Raw genomic sequence first — 24,672 nt, forward strand, 5'->3', positions numbered from 1 at the left:
TGCAGTGAGTCCAGAGAGTGCACTGGCACCACTGGGGATGCACTGCAGTGAGTCCAGAGAGTGCAGTGGCACCACTGGGGATGCAGTGCAGTGAGTCCAGAGAGTGCACTGGCACCACTGTGGATGCACTGCAGTGAGTCCAGAGAGTGCACTGGCACCACTGGGGATGCAGTGCAGTGAGTCCAGAGAGTGCACTGGCAGCACTGGTGATGCAGTGCAGTGAGTCCAGAGAGTGCACTGGCACCACTGGGGATGCACTGCAGTGAGTCCAGAGAGCCCACTGGCACCACTGGGGATGCACTGCAGTGAGTCCACAGAGTGCACTGGAACCACTGAGATTGCACTTCAGTGAGTCCAGAGAGTGCACTGGCACCACTGGGGATGCACTGCAGTGAGTCCAGAGAGTGCACTAGCACCACTGGGGAATGCAGTGCAGTGAGTCCAGTGAGTACACTGGCACCACTGGGGATGCAGTGCAGTGAGTCAAGAGAGTGCACTGGCACCACTGGGGATGCACTGCAGTGAGCCCAGAGAGTGCACTGGCACCACTGGGGATGCGGTGCCGGGAGTCCAGAGAGTGCTTTGGCACCACTGGGGATGCACTGCAGTTACTCCAGAGAGTGCACTGGGAACACTGGGGATGCAGTACAGTGAGTCCAGAGAGTGCACTGGCACCAGTGGGGATGCACTGCAGTGAGTCCTGTGAGTGCACTGGCACCACTCATGGTGCAGTGCGGTGAGTCCAGAGAATGCACTGGCACCAATGGGGATGCAGTGCAGTGAGTCCAGAGAGCGCACTGGCTCCACTAGGGATGCAGTGCAGTCAGTCCTGTGAGTGTACTGGCACCACTGGGGATGCAGTGCAGTGAGTCCAGAGAGTGCACTGGCACCACTGAGAATGCACTTCAGTGAGTCCAGAGAGTGCACTGGCACCACTGGGGATGCACTGCAGTGAGTCCAGAGAGTGCACTGGCACCAACGGGGATGCACTGCTGTGAGTCCAGAGAGTGCACTGGCACCACTGGGGATGCACTTCAGTGAGTCCAGAGAGTGCACGGGCTCCACTGGGGATGCACTGCAGTGAGTCCAGAGAGTGCACTGGCACCACTTGGGATGCAGTGCAGTGAGTCCAGAGAGTGCACTGACACCACTGGGGATGCAGTGCAGTGAGTCCACAGAGTGCACTGGCACCACTGGGGATGCAGTGCAGTGAGTCCAGAGAGTGCACTGGCACCACTGGGGATGCAGTGTAGTGAGTGCAGAGAGTGCACTGTGAACACTGGGGATGCAGTGCAGTGAGTCCAGAGAGTGCACTGGCACCACTGGGGATGCACTGCAGTGAGTCCAGAGATTGCACTGGCACCACTGGGGATGCACCTCAGTGAGTCCAGAGAGTGCACTGGCACCACTGGTGATGCACTGCAGTGAGTCCAGAGAATGCACTGGCACCACTGGGGATGCAGTGCAGTGAGTCCAGAGAGTGCACTGGCACCACTGGGGATGCAGTGCAGTGAGTCCAGAGAGTGCACTGGCACCAGAGGGAATGCACTGCAGTGAGTCCAGTGAGTGCACTGGCACCACTGTGGATGCACTGCAGTGAGTCCAGAGAGTGCACTGGCACCACTGGGGATGCAGTGCAGTGAGTCCAGAGAGTGCACTGGCACCACTGGGGATGCATTGCAGTGAGTCCAGAGAGTGCACTGGCACCACTGGGGATGCACTGCAGTGAGTCCAGAGAGTGCACTGGCACCACTGGGGATGCACTTCAGTGAGTCCAGAGAGTGCACTGACACCACTGGGGATGCGGTGCAGTGAGTCCAGAGAGTGCACTGGCACCACTGGGGATGCACTGCAGTGAGTCCAGAGAGTGCTCTGGCACCACTGGGGATGCAGTGCAGTGAGTCCAGAGACTGCACTGGCACCACTGGGGATGCACTGCAGTGAGTCCAGAGAGTGCACTGGCACCACTGGGGATGCACTGCAGTGAGTCCAGAGAGTGCTCTGGCACCACTGTTGATGCAGTCCAGTGAGTCCAGTGAATGCACTGGCACCACTGGGGATGCTGTGCAGTGAGTGCAGAGAGTGCACTGGCACCACCTGTGATGCAGTACAGTGTGTCCAGTGAGTGCACTGGCACCACTGGGGATGCAGTGCTGTGACTCCGGAGAGCGCACTGGCACCACTGGGGATGCAGTGTAGTCAGTCCAGTGAGTGCACTGGCACCACTGGGGATGCAGTGCAGTGAGTGCAGAGAGTGCAATGGCACCAATGGGGATGCACTTCAGTGAGTCCAGAGAGTGCACTGGCACCACTGGGGATGCAGTGCAGTGAGTCCAGAGAGTGCACTGGCACCACTGGGGATGCAGTGCTGTGACTCCGGAGAGCGCACTGGCACCACTGGGGATGCAGTGCAGTCAGTCCAGTGAGTGCACTGGCACCACTGGGGCTGCAGTGCAGTGAGTCCAGAGAGTGCACTGGCACCACTGGGGATGCACTGCAGTGAGTCCAGAGATTGCACTGACACCACTGGGGATGCAGTGCAGTGAGTCCAGAGAGTGCACTGGCACCACTGGGGATGCACTACAGTGAGTCCACAGAGTGCACTGGCACCACTGGGGATGCTCTGCAGTGAGTCCAGAGATTGCACTGGCACCACTGGGGATGCAGTGCAGTGAGTGCAGAGAGTTCACTGGCACCACTGGGAATGCACTTCAGTGAGTTCAGAGAGTGCACTTGCACCACTGCGGATGGGTTTCAAGCCAACTGCATTAACCGCTCATGCTTCTTTCTTATGAGACGTTAGTAAACCAATTACATAGCCTTGTCAAGACTAAATCACAGGTAAAAATCCTGTATATCTCATGTGGCCAACCACTCCCAACTAGGATTCCAAGAACCAGGAGGTTCGGTGAAAATAGGGCTAGTGCTATTAGAGGGGTGATTATTAGGGTAAGCCCTAAGCTGTCTTTAATGGAGAAGTATGGGTGGAATGGGATTTTGTCGCAGTCTGATACGATTCCTAGTGGGTTATTTGAGCCTGATTCGTGTAGGAAGGTTAGGTGGACTAGGGTGATTCCTGCAATTAGGAAGGGCAGTAGGAAGTGGATGGCGAAGAATCGGGTTAAGGTTGGATTGTCTACTGAGAATCCTCCTCAGGCTCATTCTACTAGAGTTTGCCCAATGTACGGGATGGCTGAGAATAGGTTGGTGATTACGGTGGCCCCTCAGAATGACATTTGTCCTCATGGTAGGACATACCCTACGAAGGCAGTTGCTATTAGGGTGAGTAGGAGGATTACTCCTGTGTTTCAGGTTTCTTTGTATAGGTAGGAGCCGTAGTAGAGGCCTCGTCCGATGTGTAAGTAGATGCAGATAAAGAAGAGCGAAGCACCGTTGGCGTGGAGGTTGCGGATGAGCCATCCGTACTGGACGTCTCGGCATGTGTGAGCTACTGAGGAGAAGGCGAGTGAAGTGTCTGCGGTGTAGTGTATGGCTAGTAGCAGGCCTGTTAGGATTTGTGTGGCTAAGCAGATGGCTAGAAGGGAGCCGAAGTTTCATCAGGCAGAGATGTTGGAGGGGGCGGGTAGGTCGATTAGGGAGTTGTTGATTATTTTTAGTAGGGGATGGGATTTGCGGATGTTAGGGGCCATTAGTGAGTCTGTGTGTTATTAGGATTATTACCAGGATGGAGAGGGCGAAGGATCCTAGGTAGGCCTTAATTAGCCCTGTGTGTATTGAGGTTGCGGCTTTGCTTGCGGCTACTTGTAGTTCAGCAAGGCCCTCTGGCCCTATTTTTTTGAGTCAGGAGAGGTCGATCAAGTGTAGGGCAATGTTTTGTCCCTTTTCTAGTAGGTTTTTGGAGAAGAATCGGTGTACTAGGGGGTTGAAGTACCCTAATGCAGAGGAGAAGTTTATGAGGGGGTTTGGTTTGGGGTGAGTGAGGGTGTGTGTTATGTTCGATAGTTCTAGGGCTAGGATGATTCCTAGGATTGTTATGAGGATGGCAGCAGTTTTGGTGATAAGGGGTATGGTTATTGGGGGGGTTTTGGTTGGTGTGATGAAAGAGGTAATGATTATTCCTGCTGTAATGCTGCCTAGGGCGAGTCGGGTTAGGGGGGCGGTGATTAGTGGGTTGTTTTCGTTTATTGATACTATTGGGGGGATTCGGGTTTGTCCAGCTTGGACTAGGATGGTTATGCGGATGCTGTAGGTTGCGGTGAATGCTGTGGCTATAAGGGTTAGGAGTAGGGCTCAAGTATTTAGGTATGATGTGTTTAAGCTTTCGATGATGAGGTCTTTTGAGTAGAATCCGGCTAGGAATGGGGTTCCTATCAGCGCCAGGTTTCCGATGGTTAGGCAGGAAGTAGTGACTGGGAGTATTTTCTGTAGGCCTCCTATCTTTCGGATATCTTGTTCTCCGTTTAGGTTGTGGATGATAGACCCTGAGCATAGGAATAGTATGGCTTTAAAGAAGGCATGGGTTGAGATGTGTAGGAAGGCTAGTTGTGGGAGGTTTAGTCCGATAGTGACTATTATTAGTCCTAGTTGGCTGGATGTTGAGAAAGCAATGATTTTTTTGATGTCATTTTGGGTTAGGGCGCATGTGGCAGCGAATAGGGTTGATAGAGCACCTAGGCATAGGCAGGCAGTTAGGGCTGTCTGGTTGGTGGCTAGCAGGGGGTGCATGCGGATGAGCAGGAAGATTCCGGCTACTACTATGGTACTGGAGTGCAGTAGGGCTGATACTGGGGTGGGGCCTTCTATTGCTGCGGGCAGTCATGGGTGGAGTCCAAATTGGGCGGATTTTCCTGCGGCTGCGAGGATTAATCCTATGAGGGGGAGGATTGGGGTTTGGTGGGGGTGTACGGCTTGTTGGATCTCTCAGGTGTTGAATGTTGAAGCTAGTCATGCTATGCTCAGGGTCAGTCCGACGTCTCCGATTCGGTTGTAGATTACGGCTCGTAGGGCGGCGGTGTTGGCATCTGCTCGGCCTTGTCATCAGCCGATGAGAAGGAAGGACATGATTCGTACTCCTTCCCAGCCTACGAATAGGAGGAATATGTTGTTTGCGGTTGTTAGGAGGAGTATGGCGACTAGGAATGTCAGTAGGTAGGTGAAAAATTTTGTTACGTATGGCTCTGAGGCCATGTATCATATGGCGAATTGTAGGATTGATCATGTTACAAATAGGGCGATTGGAAGAAATGTTATTGAGTATTGGTCTATTTTTAGGCTCAGGGGGATTTTAAAGTTTATAATGAATTTTCACTCCCAGTGGCAGGTGACAGATTCTACTCCCGAGTAGATGAATGCGGTTGTAGGGGCTAGGCTAATTAGGAATGCGGTTTTAACAGCGCGGGTGGTGGCTTGTGGGGTGTTTTTAAAGTTTTTAAATAGAAATGGCAGGATGATTGGGGTTAGGAGGATTGTCAGCGTGAGTAGTGTGAGGGAGTTGATTAGTAGTGTGGGGTTCACTACTTTTACTTGGATTTGCACCCAGATGGGTGGTTCCTAAGACCAGTGGATTGCTGTTATCCTTTAAAAGTAAGGGGGCTGAGGTTTTAGGCTCAGATGTAAGAGTTAGCAGCTCTTGTTGGTTAAACCCTCCCCTCGGCAGGTAAGAAGGTTTGAACTTCTATTCTTAGAATCACAGTCTAATGTTTGGTTTAAACTATACTTGCATGAGGGGATTCCGGAGATCAGTTCGGGTTTGAGGATTAGGAGGAATATTGGGATAATGTGGAGTGTTATGAGCAGGTGTTCTCGCGTGGTTGAGTTTTGCATAGATGTGATGTGGGAGGGGATTGAGCCTCGTTGGGTCATTAGTAGTATGAATAAGGTGTAGGAGGCGGTTAGTAGGGTTGCGATTCCTGTTAGGATGATCGTGAAGGCAGATCAGTTGAATAAGGTGATTATAATGGTTAGCTCTGCTATGAGGTTTGTTGTTGGGGGTAAGGCTATGTTTGTTAGATTGGCCAGCAATCATCAGGTAGCTATGAGTGGTAGGAGAGGTTGTAGGCCTCGTGTGAGTAGTAGAATTCGGCTGTGCGTACGTTCATAGTTTGTGTTGGCTAGGCAGAATAGTATGGAGGAAGTTAGTCCATGGGAAATTATTAGGATCATTGCCCCTGAGAATGATCAGTGGGTTTGGATTATTCCTGCGGCGATAACTAGGCCTATGTGGCTAACGGATGAATAAGCGATTAGTGATTTTAGGTCTGTCTGTCGTAGGCAGATTGAGCTAGTCATTAGGGCGCCTCATAGGGCCAGGGTTAGGAAGGGGTAGTGCAGGAGGTTGGACAGTGGGCCCATAAATAGAGTGACTCGTATAATTCCGTATCCTCCTAGCTTTAGTAGTAGGGCGGCGAGGAGTATTGAGCCTGCGATGGGTGCTTCTACGTGGGCTTTTGGCAGTCAGAGGTGTAGGCCGTATAGTGGGGCTTTTACTATGAATGCTATGAGCAGTGCTAGACCTGATAGTATTCCTGTCCATGAGGTGGATAGGGTTGGGTGGGTTAGTTGTAGGGTTGGCAGGTGCAGGGTGCCAATTTTCACGTATAGGTGTATGATTGTGATTAGCAGGGGTAGAGAGCTTACTAGCGTGTAGAATAGCAGGTAGATGCCAGCGCTTAGGCGTTCTAGTTGGTTCCCCCATCGGGTGATTAAGATTAGGGTGGGAATGAGGGTTGCTTCAAATGAGATGTAAAATAGTGCTAGTTCTGTGGTGGAAAAGGCTAGTAGGATGAATGGCTGGACTGCGACTAAGGTTGAGATAAAGATTCGTTTGCGTTGTAGGGGTTCTTGTTGCAGGTGGTTTTGGCTTGCTATGATTATGAGTGGGAGTAGTCAGCAGGATAGTACTAGGAGGGGGGATGAGATTTGGTCAATTCCTGTTCAGTTGGATAAAAATTTGTAGGGGTAGTAGGTTGGGATTAATCACTGTAGGCTTAGGGCAGCGATTAGGAGGCTGTATAAGGTGGTGTTAGTCCATAGAAATTTTGGTGGAGACAGCAGGGCTGTTGGAAGAAGTATGATTGTGGGTAGGATGATTTTTAGCATTGCAGGAGGTTTAGGTTGTGTAGATGGTCGGAGCCATGTGTGCGGGTGGAGGCTACTAGGATGGCCAGGCCTGTGCCCGCCTCACACGCTGAGAAGGTTAGCATGAGAATTGGTACCATGGTGAATGAGGAGACTTGGTTTTCGATGGATCATATTGATAGGCCTACGAATATCGATAATATTATGCTTTCAAGGCATAGTAGGGCGGATACTAGGTGGGTTCGGTGGAAGGCTAGTCCTAGTCCGCTGAAAATGAAGGCTGAGTAGAAGCTTAAATGTAGGGGCGACATAAGAAAGTTACAGGGTTGGCTGTAATCTGCTGGGTCGAAACCAGCTATCTTTTTGGTTAGACTAACTTTCTGTTATTCTGCTCATTCTAGGCCCCCTTGAATTCACTCGTAGGCCAGTCCGAGTGTTAGGAGAAGGAGGATCACTACAGTTCAGGTGAGGGTCATTAGGGGGGATTGGAGTTGGACGGCTCATGGCAGGGGGAGTAGGAGGGCGATTTCTAGGTCGAATAGGACGAACAGGATGGCTACTGAGGAAGAATCGGACTGAGAATGGTAATCGAGCAGATCCAAGTGGGTCGAATCCACATTCGTACGGTGAGAGTTTCTCTGAGTCGGGGTTTATTTGGGCGAGTCAGAAGTTTAATGCGGTTAGGGCGGCGCTTAGGATTGATGATAGGGCGAATATGAACATGAGTGCGTTCATTGCTCTCCTCTGGGTTTATACCAGATTCTAGAGATTGGAAGTCAATTGTAATTAATATACTAGAAGAGCAAGATCCTCATCAGTAGATGGTTATGTAGAGGAATAGTCAGATGACGTCTACGAAGTGTCAGTATCAGGCTGCTGCCTCGAATCCGAAGTGGTGGTCTGATGTAAAGTGGAACTTGATCAGTCGGAAGAGGCAGACGGTCAGGAAGGAGGATCCGATGATTACGTGGAGTCCGTGGAATCCAGTGGCAACGAAGAAGGTAGATCCGTAGACGCTATCGGCGATTGAGAATGGGGCTTCGTGGTATTCTATTGCTTGTAGGGCTGTGAAGTAGAATCCCAGGAGGATCGTTAGGGTTAGGGCGTGGATGGCGTGTTTTCGGTTTCCTTCTGTGATGCTGTGATGGGCTCACGTTACGGTAACGCCTGAGGCTAGTAGGATGGCTGTGTTTAGTAGGGGGACTTCTATCGGGTTGAGTGGTTTAATTCCTGTTGGGGGTCATTGGCCTCCTAGTTCTGGGGTTGGGGCCAGGCTCGAGTGGAAGAACGCTCAGAAGAACCCTAAGAAGAAGAATGCTTCGGATGTGATGAAAAGGATTATGCCGTATCGTAGGCCTTTTTGGACTGTGGGAGTGTGATGGCCTTGGAAGGTGCTTTCTCGTACAATGTCTCGTCATCATTGGAGTATTACTAGGAGTATTGAGATGAGGCCTAGGGTTAGTAGTATGGATGAGTTGTAGTGGAATCACATGATTAATCCTGAGGTTGTGAGTAGGGCGGCGGCTGCCCCGAAGATTGGTCAAGGGCTTGGGTCAACTATGTGGTATGAGTGTGCTTGGTGTGCCATTAGATGTTTTCTTGTAAGTATAGGCTTAGAAGGAGCACGAAGACGTAGGCCTGGATTATGGCTACTGCTACTTCTAGGATGGTTAGGAGTAGTAGGATGATTATTGTTAGGATGGATACTGCAGGAAGGGTGGGTATTAATGCAATGGAGGCTGTAGAGATGAGTTGGATGAGTAAGTGTCCTGCTGTAAGGTTGGCTGTAAGGCGGACTCCGAGGGCTAGGGGGCGGATTAGTAGGCTGGTTGTTTCGATCAGGATTAGTGCGGGGATTAGGGGTGTAGGGGTACCTTCGGGTAATAGGTGGGCTAAAGAGGCTGATGGTTGGTTTCGTAGGCCTGTTAGTAGTGTGGCGAGCCATAGTGGGAAGGCTAGGGCTATGTTCATAGATAGTTGGGTGGTTGGGGTGAATGTATATGGAAGGAGGCCTAGAAGGTTGATTGTAAGAAGTATGATTATTAGGGATGTAAATATTATGGCTCATTTGTGGCCATTTTTGTTGAGTGGGACTATTAGTTGTTTTGTGATTAGGTGAAGGAGTCATGTTTGGATAGTAGAAAGGCGGTTGTTGATTCATCGGTTGTTTGGGGACGGGAATAGTAGGGCTGGGAAGAGTAGGGATAGTAGGATTAAGGGGATGCCAAATAGATTGGGGCTGGAAAATTGGTCAAAGAAGCTTAGGTTCATGGTCAGGATCATGGTGTGGGTTTGGTAGTGAGGGAGGTCTTATTTGATGGGGGGTTGGTTGTGGTGAAGGCTAGTAGTTTTGGTTGGATGAGGAGTGCTAGGGTTAATCAGGTTATAATTATGATTGAAAATCATGGTGCGGGGTTAAGCTGTGGCATATCATTAAGGAGGGGGAAGTCCCTCTTTGGCTAGCTTAAAAGGCTAGTGCTGTTGCATAGCTTCTTAATGATTAGGATGATGATAGAAGGGACGATCAGGCCTCGAAATGTGGGAGTGGGGTTGATTCTACTACAATGGGTATGTAGCTGTGATTAGCCCCGCAAATTTCTGAGCATTGTCCGTAAAAAATCCCAGGCCGGGTGGTAATGAATGAAGTTTGGTTTAGTCGGCCTGGGATTGCGTCTGTTTTAACTCCGAGCGTTGGGACTGCTCAGGAGTGGAGTACGTCTCCTGCAGTAATGATCACGCGGATGGGGGATTCTATTGGGATAACTACGCGGTGGTCAACTTCTAGCAGTCGGAAGTGGCCGTTGGGTAAGTCTGGGGTGGGCACTATGTAGGAGTCGAATGATAGGTCTTTGAAGTCTGTGTATTCGTAGCTTCAGTATCATTGGTGGCCGATGGCTTTTAGGGTGAGGTCTGGTTCGTCGATTTCGTCCATTATGTAGAGGATTTGTAGGGATGGGAGGGCGAGGAGTACCAGGACGATAGCAGGTAGGATTGTCCAGATCAGCTCTACTTCTTGGGCGTCTACAGCATTGGACGAGAGTTTTTCTGTTAGTATGTGGGCTAAAAGGTAGAGAACTAGGCTGCAGATAGCTAGGGCAACGATTAGGGCGTGGTCGTGGAATTCAACGAGTTCTTCTATGATGGGTGATGAGGCGTCTTGGAATCCTAGTTGGGAGTGGTTGGCCACATGAGATGTACAGGATTTTTACCTGTGATTTAGTCTTGACAAGGCTATGTAATTGGTTTACTAACGTCTCATAAGAAAGAAGCATGAGCAGTTAATGCAGTTGGCTTGAAACCAGCATGTGAGGGTTCGATTCCTTCCTTTCTTGTACTTGGACGAAGGCCGGTTCCTCGAAAGTATGGTATGGGGGAGGGCAGCCGTGGATTCATTCAACGTTTGTGGTAGTTAGTTCTGGTTGTAGGACTTTTCGTTTGGCCGGAAAGGCTTCTCAGATGATGAATATTAGTATGATTACGGCTACTATTGAGATTAGGGAGCCGATGGAGGAAATGGTGTTTCATAGTGTGTAGGCGTCGGGATAGTCCGAGTATCGTCGGGGTATTCCTGCTAGGCCTAGGAAGTGCTGGGGGAAGAACGTTAGGTTTACTCCTGTAAATATTACCCCGAAGTGGGCTTTTGCTCATGTTTGGTGTAGGGTAAACCCAGTGAGTAGTGGGAATCAGTGAGTAAATCCTGCTAGAGGCCATCCTAGTATAGGTAGAAGGTAAGTAAGGCCAATTTGGGGCTGTAAACTAGGATGATGGCGATTCAGCCTAAGTGGGAGATGGACGAGAAGGCTAGGATTTTGCGTGTTTGTGTTTGGTTCAGTCCTATTCAGCCTCCTAGTGCTGTTGAGGCTAGGGCCATGGCGGTGAGTAGAGCTGGGTCGAGGGATTTGGATGTCAGTAGGAGCAGGGTTAGTGGGGGGAATTTTATGAGGGTCGAGAGTAGCAGGGCTGTTATTAGTGGCGATCCTTGTAGTACTTCTGGGAATCAGAAGTGAAATGGCACTAGGCCCAGTTTAATAGCGATTGCTGCTGTCAGTAGTAGACAGGAGGTTGGGTGGTTTATTTGTGTGATGTCTCATTGGCCGGTGACTCAGGCATTGGTTATGCTAGAGAATAGGACCAGGGCGGAAGCAGCTGCTTGGGTTAGGAAGTATTTCGTTGCGGCTTCTACTGCTCGTGGGTGGTGGGATTTGGCAATTAGGGGAATGATGGCTAGTGCGTTGATCTCCAGTCCTGTCCAGGCCAGAACTCAGTGGTTGCTGGAAATTGTGATTGTGGTGCCCAAGATGAGGCTGAAGGTTATGATTGGGGTCGCGTAAGGGTTCATTAGTAGAGGAGGGGGTTAAACCATCATTTTCGGGGTATGGGCCCGATAGCTTGATTAGCTGACTCTACTAGAAAATAATATAAGGGAAGTATGGAGAATTTTGATTTCTCTTGTGTGGGTTCAATTCCTACTTTTCTAAGGTCAACAGGAAATGAGAGGGCTGTTATACCTCTATGTTCACTTTATCATAGTGACCCTTTGTAGTTCAGGCACATTTCCTTATGTAAGGAGGTAGGCCTGCATAGCAGATAGGTATGCTGATGTGTCAGAGGCACAGAGCTAGTGTGAGGGGTAGGAAGTTTTTTCATAGTAGGTGCATTAGTTGGTCATATCGGAATCGTGGGTATGAAGCTCGGACCCATAAGAAACCAGAAGATAGTAGGAGGACTTTTGTGGCTAGGATGACGGGGAATAGTTCTGTGGGTGGCCCTAGGGCGCTTGGGTTTAGGAATATGATGGCTGTAAGTGTATTTATTAGCATAATGTTCGCATATTCAGCTAGGAAGAATAAGGCGAAGGGTCCTGCGGCGTATTCAACGTTAAACCCTGAGACTAGCTCAGATTCACCCTCTGTGAGGTCAAAAGGAGCTCGGTTTGTCTCTGCTAGGGTGGATACGTATCATATTATTGCTAGGGGTCATGAGGAGAAAATGAAGTATAGAGGCTCCTGTGCGACGGCAAAGGAGCTGAGTGTGTAGCTTCCGCTTAGTATGATTATTGATAGCAGGATTATGGCCAGTGTCACTTCGTATGAAATGGTCTGTGCTACTGCCCGTAGGGCTCCGATTAGTGCGTATTTTGAGTTCGAGGCTCAGCCTGATCATAGGACTGAGTAGACGGCTAGGCTTGACATGGCTATTAGGAAGAGAACTCCGAGGTTTAGATCTGCTAGGGGAAATGGGAGTGGTAGTGGTGCTCAAGTGGTGAGGGCTAGGACAAGGGCTAGTATTGGTATCAGAATGAATAGAAGTGGGGAAGAGGTAGAGGGTCGGATGGGCTCTTTGGTAAATAGTTTCAGTCCGTCCGCAAATGGTTGAAGTAGGCCAAAAGGCCCGACAACGTTAGGGCCTTTGCGGGATTGTATGTAGCTTAGGATTTTCCGTTCTACTAGGGTTAGGAAGGCTACGGCAATCAGGATTGGGATGATGTATAGGAGGGATATAACGAGGCAGCTTAGTGTTGTTATTTGAATCATGGGTGAAGCTAGGGAGAGGATTTGAACCTCTGGGGAAAGGGCTTAAGCCTTCTGCACTTGCCGGGCTCTGCCACTCTAGCTGGTCCTTTTCTAGGATTGAAAGTGGTGGGGGAAGGCCCTCTTCACGGTTTAGTTGGTTTCACTGCTTAGAGGGGGGGGGCGTGCTTGTGGTATTGGCCCCACTTTCCCGGTCCTTTCGTACTGGGGAGAGTGTGTCATAGATAGAAACCGACCTGGATTGCTCCGGTCTGAACTCAGATCACGTAGGACTGTTAATCGTTGAACAAACGAACCCTTAATAGCGGCTGCACCATTAGGATGTCCTGATCCAACATCGAGGTCGTAAACCCCCCTGTCGATAAGGGCTCTTGAGGGGGATTGCGCTGTTATCCCTGGGGTAGCTTGGTCCATTAATCAATTATATTGGGTCTGGTCACTGTTAGCACTTTGAGGGGTAGCTCTAGGTAAAGAGGTATGGTCTTGTTTTTGGAGGATTTGTTCTCCTCCAAGGTCGCCCCAACCGAAAAATATCGACCAGGCTCTGCGATGGTAGTGGCCCCAGTGGGGTTGATTGAGGATTCGCGGTGGTCGTTGATTTTTAAGTTCCACAGGGTCTTCTCGTCTTATGTTCACATCCCCGCTTTTGCACGGGGAGATCAATTTCACTGATTATCTGTGAGAGACAGTTAAGACCTCGTTTAGCCATTCATACAAGTCTCGATTTATGGGACAATTGATTGCGCTACCTTTGCACGGTTAGGATACCGCGGCCGTTAAACCTAAGTCACCGGGCAGGCATCACCTTCAATACTTGTTTAATTTGCTGAAGGCTATGTTTTTGGTAAACAGTCGGGCCTTATTAATTTGCCGAGTTCCTTTCACAGATTTTAATCGCTCTTATAGGCGCTCCTGAGTCGGGTTAACAGGGTTAGTTAATACGTGGTCTTGTAGGGGTTTTTGTATCTGTCTAGGTCTGTTAATAATGTTTCTATGTAAGCTTGCGCCGTTAGAGGGGTGTGGCCCTGAGTTACTTATTTTAGCATTAATTCTCCTATATTCATAGGTTGACCTGTTTGTGATAAGGGAATCATCTTATTTTGGTATTTTTAGGTGGTGGAGCTTTGACGCACTCTTTTTTGATGGCTGCTTTAGGGCCCACGGTAGGATCAGTAGTAAGAATTATCCGCTAGTCGAGGTTGTGTCCTTTTTTAATGGAGCTGTCCCTCCATTAAAGAGCTCTTAATCATCTCATTAGGGTTCAGGATGTCCGGTAGGGAGGATTAAGGGGGAACTTAGATTCGTTTCACAGGTAACCAGCTATCACCCAGCTCGGTTGGCTTTTCACCTCTACTGACAAGTCATCCCACTCTTTTGCAACAGAGACGGGTTCGCTCTCTTTAACTGCTTGAAAGTAGCTCGCTTGGCTTTCGGGGGGGCAAACTTTAGTTCACTTTGCTTGGTTGTTCTCGCTAAACCATGATGCAAAAGGTACAAGGGTTGATCTTTGCTGTCTGTCGCTTTGATTGTTTCACTGCTATTTCATCTTTCCCTTACGGTACTGGGGTCTCTATCGCGTCTAAGTGTCTTTTCTATCGCCTATACTAAGACTGTAAAATGCTTTACTTTAATTAGTTTAGTAAATTCTTTAGTTTTGGTGTACTATTTGTGTGGTTGAGCTAGAGGGGGGGCTTCAAGACGATCCGGTCTAGTAGATATCTTTCAGGTGTAAGCTGAGTGCTTTGGTGTTATAGCTACGTCTTGATATTCTAAGTACACCTTCCGGTACACTTACCTTGTTACGACTTACCTCATCTTCAGCGTATTTATGGTATTAGTTATGTGGGATGTGGCTTTTGAGGAGGGTGACGGGCGGTATGTACGTGCCCCAGGGCCGGCTTAAAGTAGGCTCTATTGTCCCACTTTACTGCTAAATCCGCCTTCCAGAAGTGGTTTCACGCTTCTTTCCGTGTGCCCTATGAATAGGGAATGTAGCCCATTTCTTCCACTCCATAGGCTATACCTTGACCTGTCTTATTAGCGGGGTGCTATTGTGTCCACTGTTGTGCTCTCATTCGAGGTGGGCTGGCGACGGCGGTATGTAGGCTGTGTTGGCAAGGGGTGGTTGGGTTAATCGGGGATTATCGATTGTAGAACAGGCTCCTCTAGGTGGGTTTGGGGCACCGCCAAGTCCTTAGAGTTTTAAGCGTTTGTGCTCGTAGTTCTCTGGCGGATACTTCGGTAAAGTAAGTATCAAGATTTAGGGCCAGGCATAGTGGGGTATCTAATCCCAGTTTGGGCCCTGGCTTTCGTGGGTTTAAATCAGTCGTTAGTTCCTAAGATCATCTTAATGGTGTGTTTAGGTGCATCTTGGGCTTATGACAGCTCAGTTGCATTTTGATCTTAGTTAGCTAGGATAGGCATTTTACCACTCTTTACGCCGTGTCAATAGGACGGTTGATTTGGGTTTCTTGTATGACCGCGGTGGCTGGCACAAGATTTACCAACCCTTGAAGTTAGGCTGTTGCTATAACTAAGTCAAGTTTGCACTCATTGCTTAATGTTAATTACTGCTGAATACCCGTGGGGGCGTGGCTTAGCGAGGCGTCTTGGGCTACTACTTGGGTGTGCCTGATACCCGCTCCTCAAGGCCTGTATGGGGGTAGGTGGTCGAGGGCGTTTACACTGGGGCGCGGATACTTGCATGTATATATTTAGCAAAAACCAACCGTAAGGTTAGGACTAAGTCTTTTGTCCGCAGGCATGTTTTATGCCATCTTGGCAACTTCAGTGCCATGCTTTGTGTTAAGCTATGTGGACGGGGGTGTGGTTAGCTGATAGTTGAGTGGTGAGTGAGAGTGAAGTATATGAAATTATTGCTTGTGTTTACTATTTTTAGTACTGGAGTTTCTCTAAGTCCTAGGACTAGGAGGAAATGGTGTTTCATAGTGTGTAGGCGTCGGGATAGTCCGAGTATCGTCGGGGTATTCCTGCTAGGCCTAGGAAGTGCTGGGGGAAGAACGTTAGGTTTACTCCTGTAAATATTACCCCGAAGTGGGCTTTTGCTCATGTTTGGTGTAGGGTAAACCCAGTGAGTAGTGGGAATCAGTGAGTAAATCCTGCTAGAATGGCAAAGACGGCGCCTATGGATAGGACGTAGTGGAAGTGGACACTATTTGTCTGATCCGTACTAATTACCGCCATCCTACTCCTTCTATCACTCCCCGTACTCGCCGCCGGTATTACAATATTACTAACTGATCGAAACCTAAACACCACATTCTTCGACCCCGCTGGAGGAGGAGACCCAATCCTGTACCAACACCTATTCTGATTCTTCGGACACCCAGAAGTCTATATTCTGATCCTACCGGGGTTCGGAATCATCTCACACGTAGTCACGTACTACTCAGGCAAAAAGGAGCCCTTCGGCTACATGGGAATAGTCTGAGCCATACTATCCATCGGCTTCCTAGGATTCATCGTCTGAGCTCACCACATGTTTACAGTAGGAATAGACGTTGATACCCGAGCCTACTTTACATCAGCCACTATAATCATTGCCATCCCTACCGGAATCAAAGTATTTAGCTGACTAGCCACCCTGCACGGAGGAACAATCAAATGAGACCCCCCCAATACTATGAGCTCTAGGATTTATCTTCCTATTTACCATCGGAGGATTAACAGGAATCGTTCTTGCAAACTCTTCCCTAGACATCGCCCTGCACGACACGTACTACGTAGTTGCCCACTTCCACTACGTCCTATCCATAGGCGCCGTCTTTGCCATTCTAGCAGGATTTACTCACTGATTCCCACTACTCACTGGGTTTACCCTACACCAAACATGAGCAAAAGCCCACTTCGGGGTAATATTTACAGGAGTAAACCTAACGTTCTTCCCCCAGCACTTCCTAGGCCTAGCAGGAATACCCCGACGATACTCGGACTATCCCGACGCCTACACACTATGAAACACCATTTCCTCCATCGGCTCCCTAATCTCAATAGTAGCCGTAATCATACTAATATTCATCATCTGAGAAGCCTTTTCGGCCAAACGAAAAGTCCTACAACCAGAACTAACTACCACAAACGTTGAATGAATCCACGGCTGCCCTCCCCCATACCATACTTTCGAGGAACTGGCCTTCGTCCAAGTACAAGAAAGGAAGGAATCGAACCCTCACATGCTGGTTTCAAGCCAACTGCATTAACCGCTCATGCTTCTTTCTTATGAGACGTTAGTAAACCAATTACATAGCCTTGTCAAGACTAAATCACAGGTAAAAATCCTGTACATCTCATGTGGCCAACCACTCCCAACTAGGATTCCAAGACGCCTCATCACCCATCATAGAAGAACTCGTTGAATTCCACGACCACGCCCTAATCGTTGCCCTAGCTATCTGCAGCCTAGTTCTCTACCTTTTAGCCCACATACTAACAGAAAAACTCTCGTCCAATGCTGTAGACGCCCAAGAAGTAGAGCTGATCTGGACAATCCTACCTGCTATCGTCCTGGTACTCCTCGCCCTCCCATCCCTACAAATCCTCTACATAATGGACGAAATCGATGAACCAGACCTCACCCTAAAAGCCATCGGCCACCAATGATACTGAAGCTACGAATACACAGACTTCAAAGACCTATCATTCGACTCCTACATAGTGCCCACCCCAGACTTACCCAACGGCCACTTCCGACTGCTAGAAGTTGACCACCGCGTAGTTATCCCAATAGAATCCCCCATCCGCGTGATCACTACTGCAGGAGACGTACTCCACTCCTGAGCAGTCCCAACGCTCGGAGTTAAAACAGACGCAATCCCAGGCCGACTAAACCAAACTTCATTCATTACCACCCGGCCTGGGATTTTTTACGGACAATGCTCAGAAATTTGCGGGGCTAATCACAGCTACATACCCATTGTAGTAGAATCAACCCCACTCCCACATTTCGAGGCCTGATCGTCCCTTCTATCATCATCCTAATCATTAAGAAGCTATGCAACAGCACTAGCCTTTTAAGCTAGCCAAAGAGGGACTTCCCCCTCCTTAATGATATGCCACAGCTTAACCCCGCACCATGATTTTCAATCATAATTATAACCTGATTAACCCTAGCACTCCTCATCCAACCAAAACTACTAGCCTTCACCACAACCAACCCCCCATCAAATAAGACCTCCCTCACTACCAAACCCACACCATGATCCTGACCATGAACCTAAGCTTCTTTGACCAATTTTCCAGCCCCAATCTATTTGGCATCCCCTTAATCCTACTATCCCTACTCTTCCCAGCCCTACTATTCCCGTCCCCAAACAACCGATGAATCAACAACCGCCTTTCTACTATCCAAACATGACTCCTTCACCTAATCACAAAACAACTAATAGTCCCACTCAACAAAAATGGCCACAAATGAGCCATAATATTTACATCCCTAATAATCATACTTCTTACAATCAACCTTCTAGGCCTCCTTCCATATACATTCACCCCAACCACCCAACTATCTATGAACATAGCCCTAGCCTTCCCACTATGGCTCGCCACACTACTAACAGGCCTACGAAACCAACCATCAGCCTCTTTAGCCCACCTATTACCCGAAGGTACCCCTACACCCCTAATCCCCGCACTAATCCTGATCGAAACAACCAGCCTACTAATCCGCCCCCTAGCCCTCGGAGTCCGCCTTACAGCCAACCTTACAGCAGGACACTTACTCATCCAACTCATCTCTACAGCCTCCATTGCATTAATACCCACCCTTCCTGCAGTATCCATCCTAACAATAATCATCCTACTACTCCTAACCATCCTAGAAGTAGCAGTAGCCATAATCCAGGCCTACGTCTTCGTGCTCCTTCTAAGCCTATACTTACAAGAAAACATCTAATGGCACACCAAGCACACTCATACCACATAGTTGACCCAAGCCCTTGACCAATCTTCGGGGCAGCCGCCGCCCTACTCACAACCTCAGGATTAATCATGTGATTCCACTACAACTCATCCATACTACTAACCCTAGGCCTCATCTCAATACTCCTAGTAATACTCCAATGATGACGAGACATTGTACGAGAAAGCACCTTCCAAGGCCATCACACTCCCACAGTCCAAAAAGGCCTACGATACGGCATAATCCTTTTCATCACATCCGAAGCATTCTTCTTCTTAGGGTTCTTCTGAGCGTTCTTCCACTCGAGCCTGGCCCCAACCCCAGAACTAGGAGGCCAATGACCCCCAACAGGAATTAAACCACTCAACCCGATAGAAGTCCCCCTACTAAACACAGCCATCCTACTAGCCTCAGGCGTTACCGTAACGTGAGCCCATCACAGCATCACAGAAGGAAACCGAAAACACGCCATCCACGCCCTAACCCTAACGATCCTCCTGGGATTCTACTTCACAGCCCTACAAGCAATAGAATACCACGAAGCCCCATTCTCAATCGCCGATAGCGTCTACGGATCTACCTTCTTCGTTGCCACTGGATTCCACGGACTCCACGTAATCATCGGATCCTCCTTCCTGACCGTCTGCCTCTTCCGACTGATCAAGTTCCACTTTACATCAGACCACCACTTCGGATTCGAGGCAGCAGCCTGATACTGACACTTCGTAGACGTCATCTGACTATTCCTCTACATAACCATCTACTGATGAGGATCTTGCTCTTCTAGTATATTAATTACAATTGACTTCCAATCTCTAGAATCTGGTATAAACCCAGAGGAGAGCAATGAACGCACTCATGTTCATATTCGCCCTATCATCAATCCTAAGCGCCGCCCTAACCGCATTAAACTTCTGACTCGCCCAAATAAACCCCGACTCAGAGAAACTCTCACCGTACGAATGTGGATTCGACCCACTTGGATCTGCTCGATTACCATTCTCAGTCCGATTCTTCCTCAGTAGCCATCCTGTTCGTCCTATTCGACCTAGAAATCGCCCTCCTACTCCCCCTGCCATGAGCCGTCCAACTCCAATCCCCCCTAATGACCCTCACCTGAACTGTAGTGATCCTCCTTCTCCTAACACTCGGACTGGCCTACGAGTGAATTCAAGGGGGCCTAGAATGAGCAGAATAACAGAAAGTTAGTCTAACCAAAAAGATAGCTGGTTTCGACCCAGCAGATTACAGCCAACCCTGTAACTTTCTTATGTCGCCCCTACATTTAAGCTTCTACTCAGCCTTCATTTTCAGCGGACTAGGACTAGCCTTCCACCGAACCCACCTAGTATCCGCCCTACTATGCCTTGAAAGCATAATATTATCGATATTCGTAGGCCTATCAATATGATCCATCGAAAACCAAGTCTCCTCATTCACCATGGTACCAATTCTCATGCTAACCTTCTCAGCGTGTGAGGCGGGCACAGGCCTGGCCATCCTAGTAGCCTCCACCCGCACACATGGCTCCGACCATCTACACAACCTAAACCTCCTGCAATGCTAAAAATCATCCTACCCACAATCATACTTCTTCCAACAGCCCTGCTGTCTCCACCAAAATTTCTATGGACTAACACCACCTTATACAGCCTCCTAATCGCTGCCCTAAGCCTACAGTGATTAATCCCAACCTACTACCCCTACAAATTTTTATCCAACTGAACAGGAATTGACCAAATCTCATCCCCCCTCCTAGTACTATCCTGCTGACTACTCCCACTCATAATCATAGCAAGCCAAAACCACCTGCAACAAGAACCCCTACAACGCAAACGAATCTTTATCTCAACCTTAGTCGCAGTCCAGCCATTCATCCTACTAGCCTTTTCCACCACAGAACTAGCACTATTTTACATCTCATTTGAAGCAACCCTCATTCCCACCCTAATCTTAATCACCCGATGGGGGAACCAACCAGAACGCCTAAGCGCTGGCATCTACCTGCTATTCTACACGCTAGTAAGCTCTCTACCCCTGCTAATCACAATCATACACCTATACGTGAAAATTGGCACCCTGCACCTGCCAACCCTACAACTAACCCACCCAACCCTATCCACCTCATGGACAGGAATACTATCAGGTCTAGCACTGCTCATAGCATTCATAGTAAAAGCCCCACTATACGGCCTACACCTCTGACTGCCAAAAGCCCACGTAGAAGCACCCATCGCAGGCTCAATACTCCTCGCCGCCCTACTACTAAAGCTAGGAGGATACGGAATTATACGAGTCACTCTATTTATGGGCCCACTGTCCAACCTCCTGCACTACCCCTTCCTAACCCTGGCCCTATGAGGCGCCCTAATGACTAGCTCAATCTGCCTACGACAGACAGACCTAAAATCACTAATCGCTTATTCATCCGTTAGCCACATAGGCCTAGTTATCGCCGCAGGAATAATCCAAACCCACTGATCATTCTCAGGGGCAATGATCCTAATAATTTCCCATGGACTAACTTCCTCCATACTATTCTGCCTAGCCAACACAAACTATGAACGTACGCACAGCCGAATTCTACTACTCACACGAGGCCTACAACCTCTCCTACCACTCATAGCTACCTGATGATTGCTGGCCAATCTAACAAACATAGCCTTACCCCCAACAACAAACCTCATAGCAGAGCTAACCATTATAATCACCTTATTCAACTGATCTGCCTTCACGATCATCCTAACAGGAATCGCAACCCTACTAACCGCCTCCTACACCTTATTCATACTACTAATGACCCAACGAGGCTCAATCCCCTCCCACATCACATCTATGCAAAACTCAACCACGCGAGAACACCTGCTCATAACACTCCACATTATCCCAATATTCCTCCTAATCCTCAAACCCGAACTGATCTCCGGAATCCCCTCATGCAAGTATAGTTTAAACCAAACATTAGACTGTGATTCTAAGAATAGAAGTTCAAACCTTCTTACCTGCCGAGGGGAGGGTTTAACCAACAAGAGCTGCTAACTCTTACATCTGAGCCTAAAACCTCAGCCCCCTTACTTTTAAAGGATAACAGCAATCCACTGGTCTTAGGAACCACCCATCTTGGTGCAAATCCAAGTAAAAGTAGTGAACCCCACACTACTAATCAACTCCCTCACACTACTCACGCTGACAATCCTCCTAACCCCAATCATCCTGCCATTTCTATTTAAAAACTTTAAAAACACCCCACAAGCCACCACCCGCGCTGTTAAAACCGCATTCCTAATTAGCCTAGCCCCTACAACCGCATTCATCTACTCGGGAATAGAATCTGTCACCTGCCACTGGGAGTGAAAATTCATTATAAACTTTAAAATCCCCCTGAGCCTAAAAATAGACCAATACTCAATAACATTTCTTCCAATCGCCCTATTTGTAACATGATCAATCCTACAATTCGCCATATGATACATGGCCTCAGAGCCATACGTAACAAAATTTTTCACCTACCTACTGACATTCCTAGTCGCCATACTCCTCCTAACAACCGCAAACAACATATTCCTCCTATTCGTAGGCTGGGAAGGAGTACGAATCATGTCCTTCCTTCTCATCGGCTGATGACAAGGCCGAGCAGATGCCAACACCGCCGCCCTACGAGCCGTAATCTACAACCGAATCGGAGACGTCGGACTGACCCTGAGCATAGCATGACTAGCTTCAACATTCAACACCTGAGAGATCCAACAAGCCGTACACCCCCACCAAACCCCAATCCTCCCCCTCATAGGATTAATCCTCGCAGCCGCAGGAAAATCCGCCCAATTTGGACTCCACCCATGACTGCCCGCAGCAATAGAAGGCCCCACCCCAGTATCAGCCCTACTGCACTCCAGTACCATAGTAGTAGCCGGAATCTTCCTGCTCATCCGCATGCACCCCCTGCTAGCCACCAACCAGACAGCCCTAACTGCCTGCCTATGCCTAGGTGCTCTATCAACCCTATTCGCTGCCACATGCGCCCTAACCCAAAATGACATCAAAAAAATCATTGCTTTCTCAACATCCAGCCAACTAGGACTAATAATAGTCACTATCGGACTAAACCTCCCACAACTAGCCTTCCTACACATCTCAACCCATGCCTTCTTTAAAGCCATACTATTCCTATGCTCAGGGTCTATCATCCACAACCTAAACGGAGAACAAGATATCCGAAAGATAGGAGGCCTACAGAAAATACTCCCAGTCACTACTTCCTGCCTAACCATCGGAAACCTGGCGCTGATAGGAACCCCATTCCTAGCCGGATTCTACTCAAAAGACCTCATCATCGAAAGCTTAAACACATCATACCTAAATACTTGAGCCCTACTCCTAACCCTTATAGCCACAGCATTCACCGCAACCTACAGCATCCGCATAACCATCCTAGTCCAAGCTGGACAAACCCGAATCCCCCCAATAGTATCAATAAACGAAAACAACCCACTAATCACCGCCCCCCTAACCCGACTCGCCCTAGGCAGCATTACAGCAGGAATAATCATTACCTCTTTCATCACACCAACCAAAACCCCCCCAATAACCATACCCCTTATCACCAAAACCGCTGCCATCCTCATAACAATCCTAGGAATCATCCTAGCCCTAGAACTATCGAACATAACACACACCCTCACTCACCCCAAACCAAACCCCCTCATAAACTTCTCCTCTGCATTAGGGTACTTCAACCCCCTAGTACACCGATTCTTCTCCAAAAACCTACTAGAAAAGGGACAAAACATTGCCCTACACTTGATCGACCTCTCCTGACTCAAAAAAATAGGGCCAGAGGGCCTTGCTGAACTACAAGTAGCCGCAAGCAAAGCCGCAACCTCAATACACACAGGGCTAATTAAGGCCTACCTAGGATCCTTCGCCCTCTCCATCCTGGTAATAATCCTAATAACACACAGACTCACTAATGGCCCCTAACATCCGCAAATCCCATCCCCTACTAAAAATAATCAACAACTCCCTAATCGACCTACCCGCCCCCTCCAACATCTCTGCCTGATGAAACTTCGGCTCCCTTCTAGCCATCTGCTTAGCCACACAAATCCTAACAGGCCTGCTACTAGCCATACACTACACCGCAGACACTTCACTCGCCTTCTCCTCAGTAGCTCACACATGCCGAGACGTCCAGTACGGATGGCTCATCCGCAACCTCCACGCCAACGGTGCTTCGCTCTTCTTTATCTGCATCTACTTACACATCGGACGAGGCCTCTACTACGGCTCCTACCTATACAAAGAAACCTGAAACACAGGAGTAATCCTCCTACTCACCCTAATAGCAACTGCCTTCGTAGGGTATGTCCTACCATGAGGACAAATGTCATTCTGAGGGGCCACCGTAATCACCAACCTATTCTCAGCCATCCCGTACATTGGGCAAACTCTAGTAGAATGAGCCTGAGGAGGATTCTCAGTAGACAATCCAACCTTAACCCGATTCTTCGCCATCCACTTCCTACTGCCCTTCCTAATTGCAGGAATCACCCTAGTCCACCTAACCTTCCTACACGAATCAGGCTCAAATAACCCACTAGGAATCGTATCAGACTGCGACAAAATCCCATTCCACCCATACTTCTCCATTAAAGACAGCTTAGGGCTTACCCTAATAATCACCCCTCTAATAGCACTAGCCCTATTTTCACCGAACCTCCTGGTTCTTGGAATCCTAGTTGGGAGTGGTTGGCCACATGAGATATACAGGATTTTTACCTGTGATTTAGTCTTGACAAGGCTATGTAATTGGTTTACTAACGTCTCATAAGAAAGAAGCATGAGCGGTTAATGCAGTTGGCTTGAAACCCACCCCAGTGGTGCAAGTGCACTCTCTGAACTCACTGAAGTGCATTCCCAGTGGTGCCAGTGCACTCTCTGCACTCACTGCACTGCATCCCCAGTGGTGCCAGTGCAATCTCTGGACTCACTGCAGAGCATCCCCAGTGGTGCCAGTGCACTCTGTGGACTCACTGTAGTGCATCCCCAGTGGTGCCAGTGCACTCTCTGGACTCACTGCACTGCATCCCCAGTGGTGTCAGTGCAATCTCTGGACTCACTGCAGTGCATCCCCAGTGGTGCCAGTGCACTCTCTGGACTCACTGCACTGCAGCCCCAGTGGTGCCA

At 48.8% G+C, this 24,672-nt stretch overlaps 1 long non-coding RNA gene across 1 annotated transcript; it reads right to left on the bottom strand.

Annotated features, from left to right (window-relative positions):
* Positions 1 to 3,649: 3,649 nt before the first annotated feature.
* Positions 3,650 to 23,456, bottom strand: LOC310904894. Its single transcript, XR_014588674.1, has 2 exons — positions 23,329 to 23,456; positions 3,650 to 3,751 (listed from the first exon to the last, which is right to left on the bottom strand). It is a non-coding gene; the product is annotated as an uncharacterized lncRNA (long non-coding RNA).
* Positions 23,457 to 24,672: the final 1,216 nt, after the last annotated feature.

The sequence above is a fragment of the Anser anser genome (genome assembly GCF_964211835.1).
Source record: "Anser anser genome assembly, chromosome: 10".
Classification (NCBI taxonomy): Eukaryota; Metazoa; Chordata; class Aves; order Anseriformes; family Anatidae; genus Anser; species Anser anser.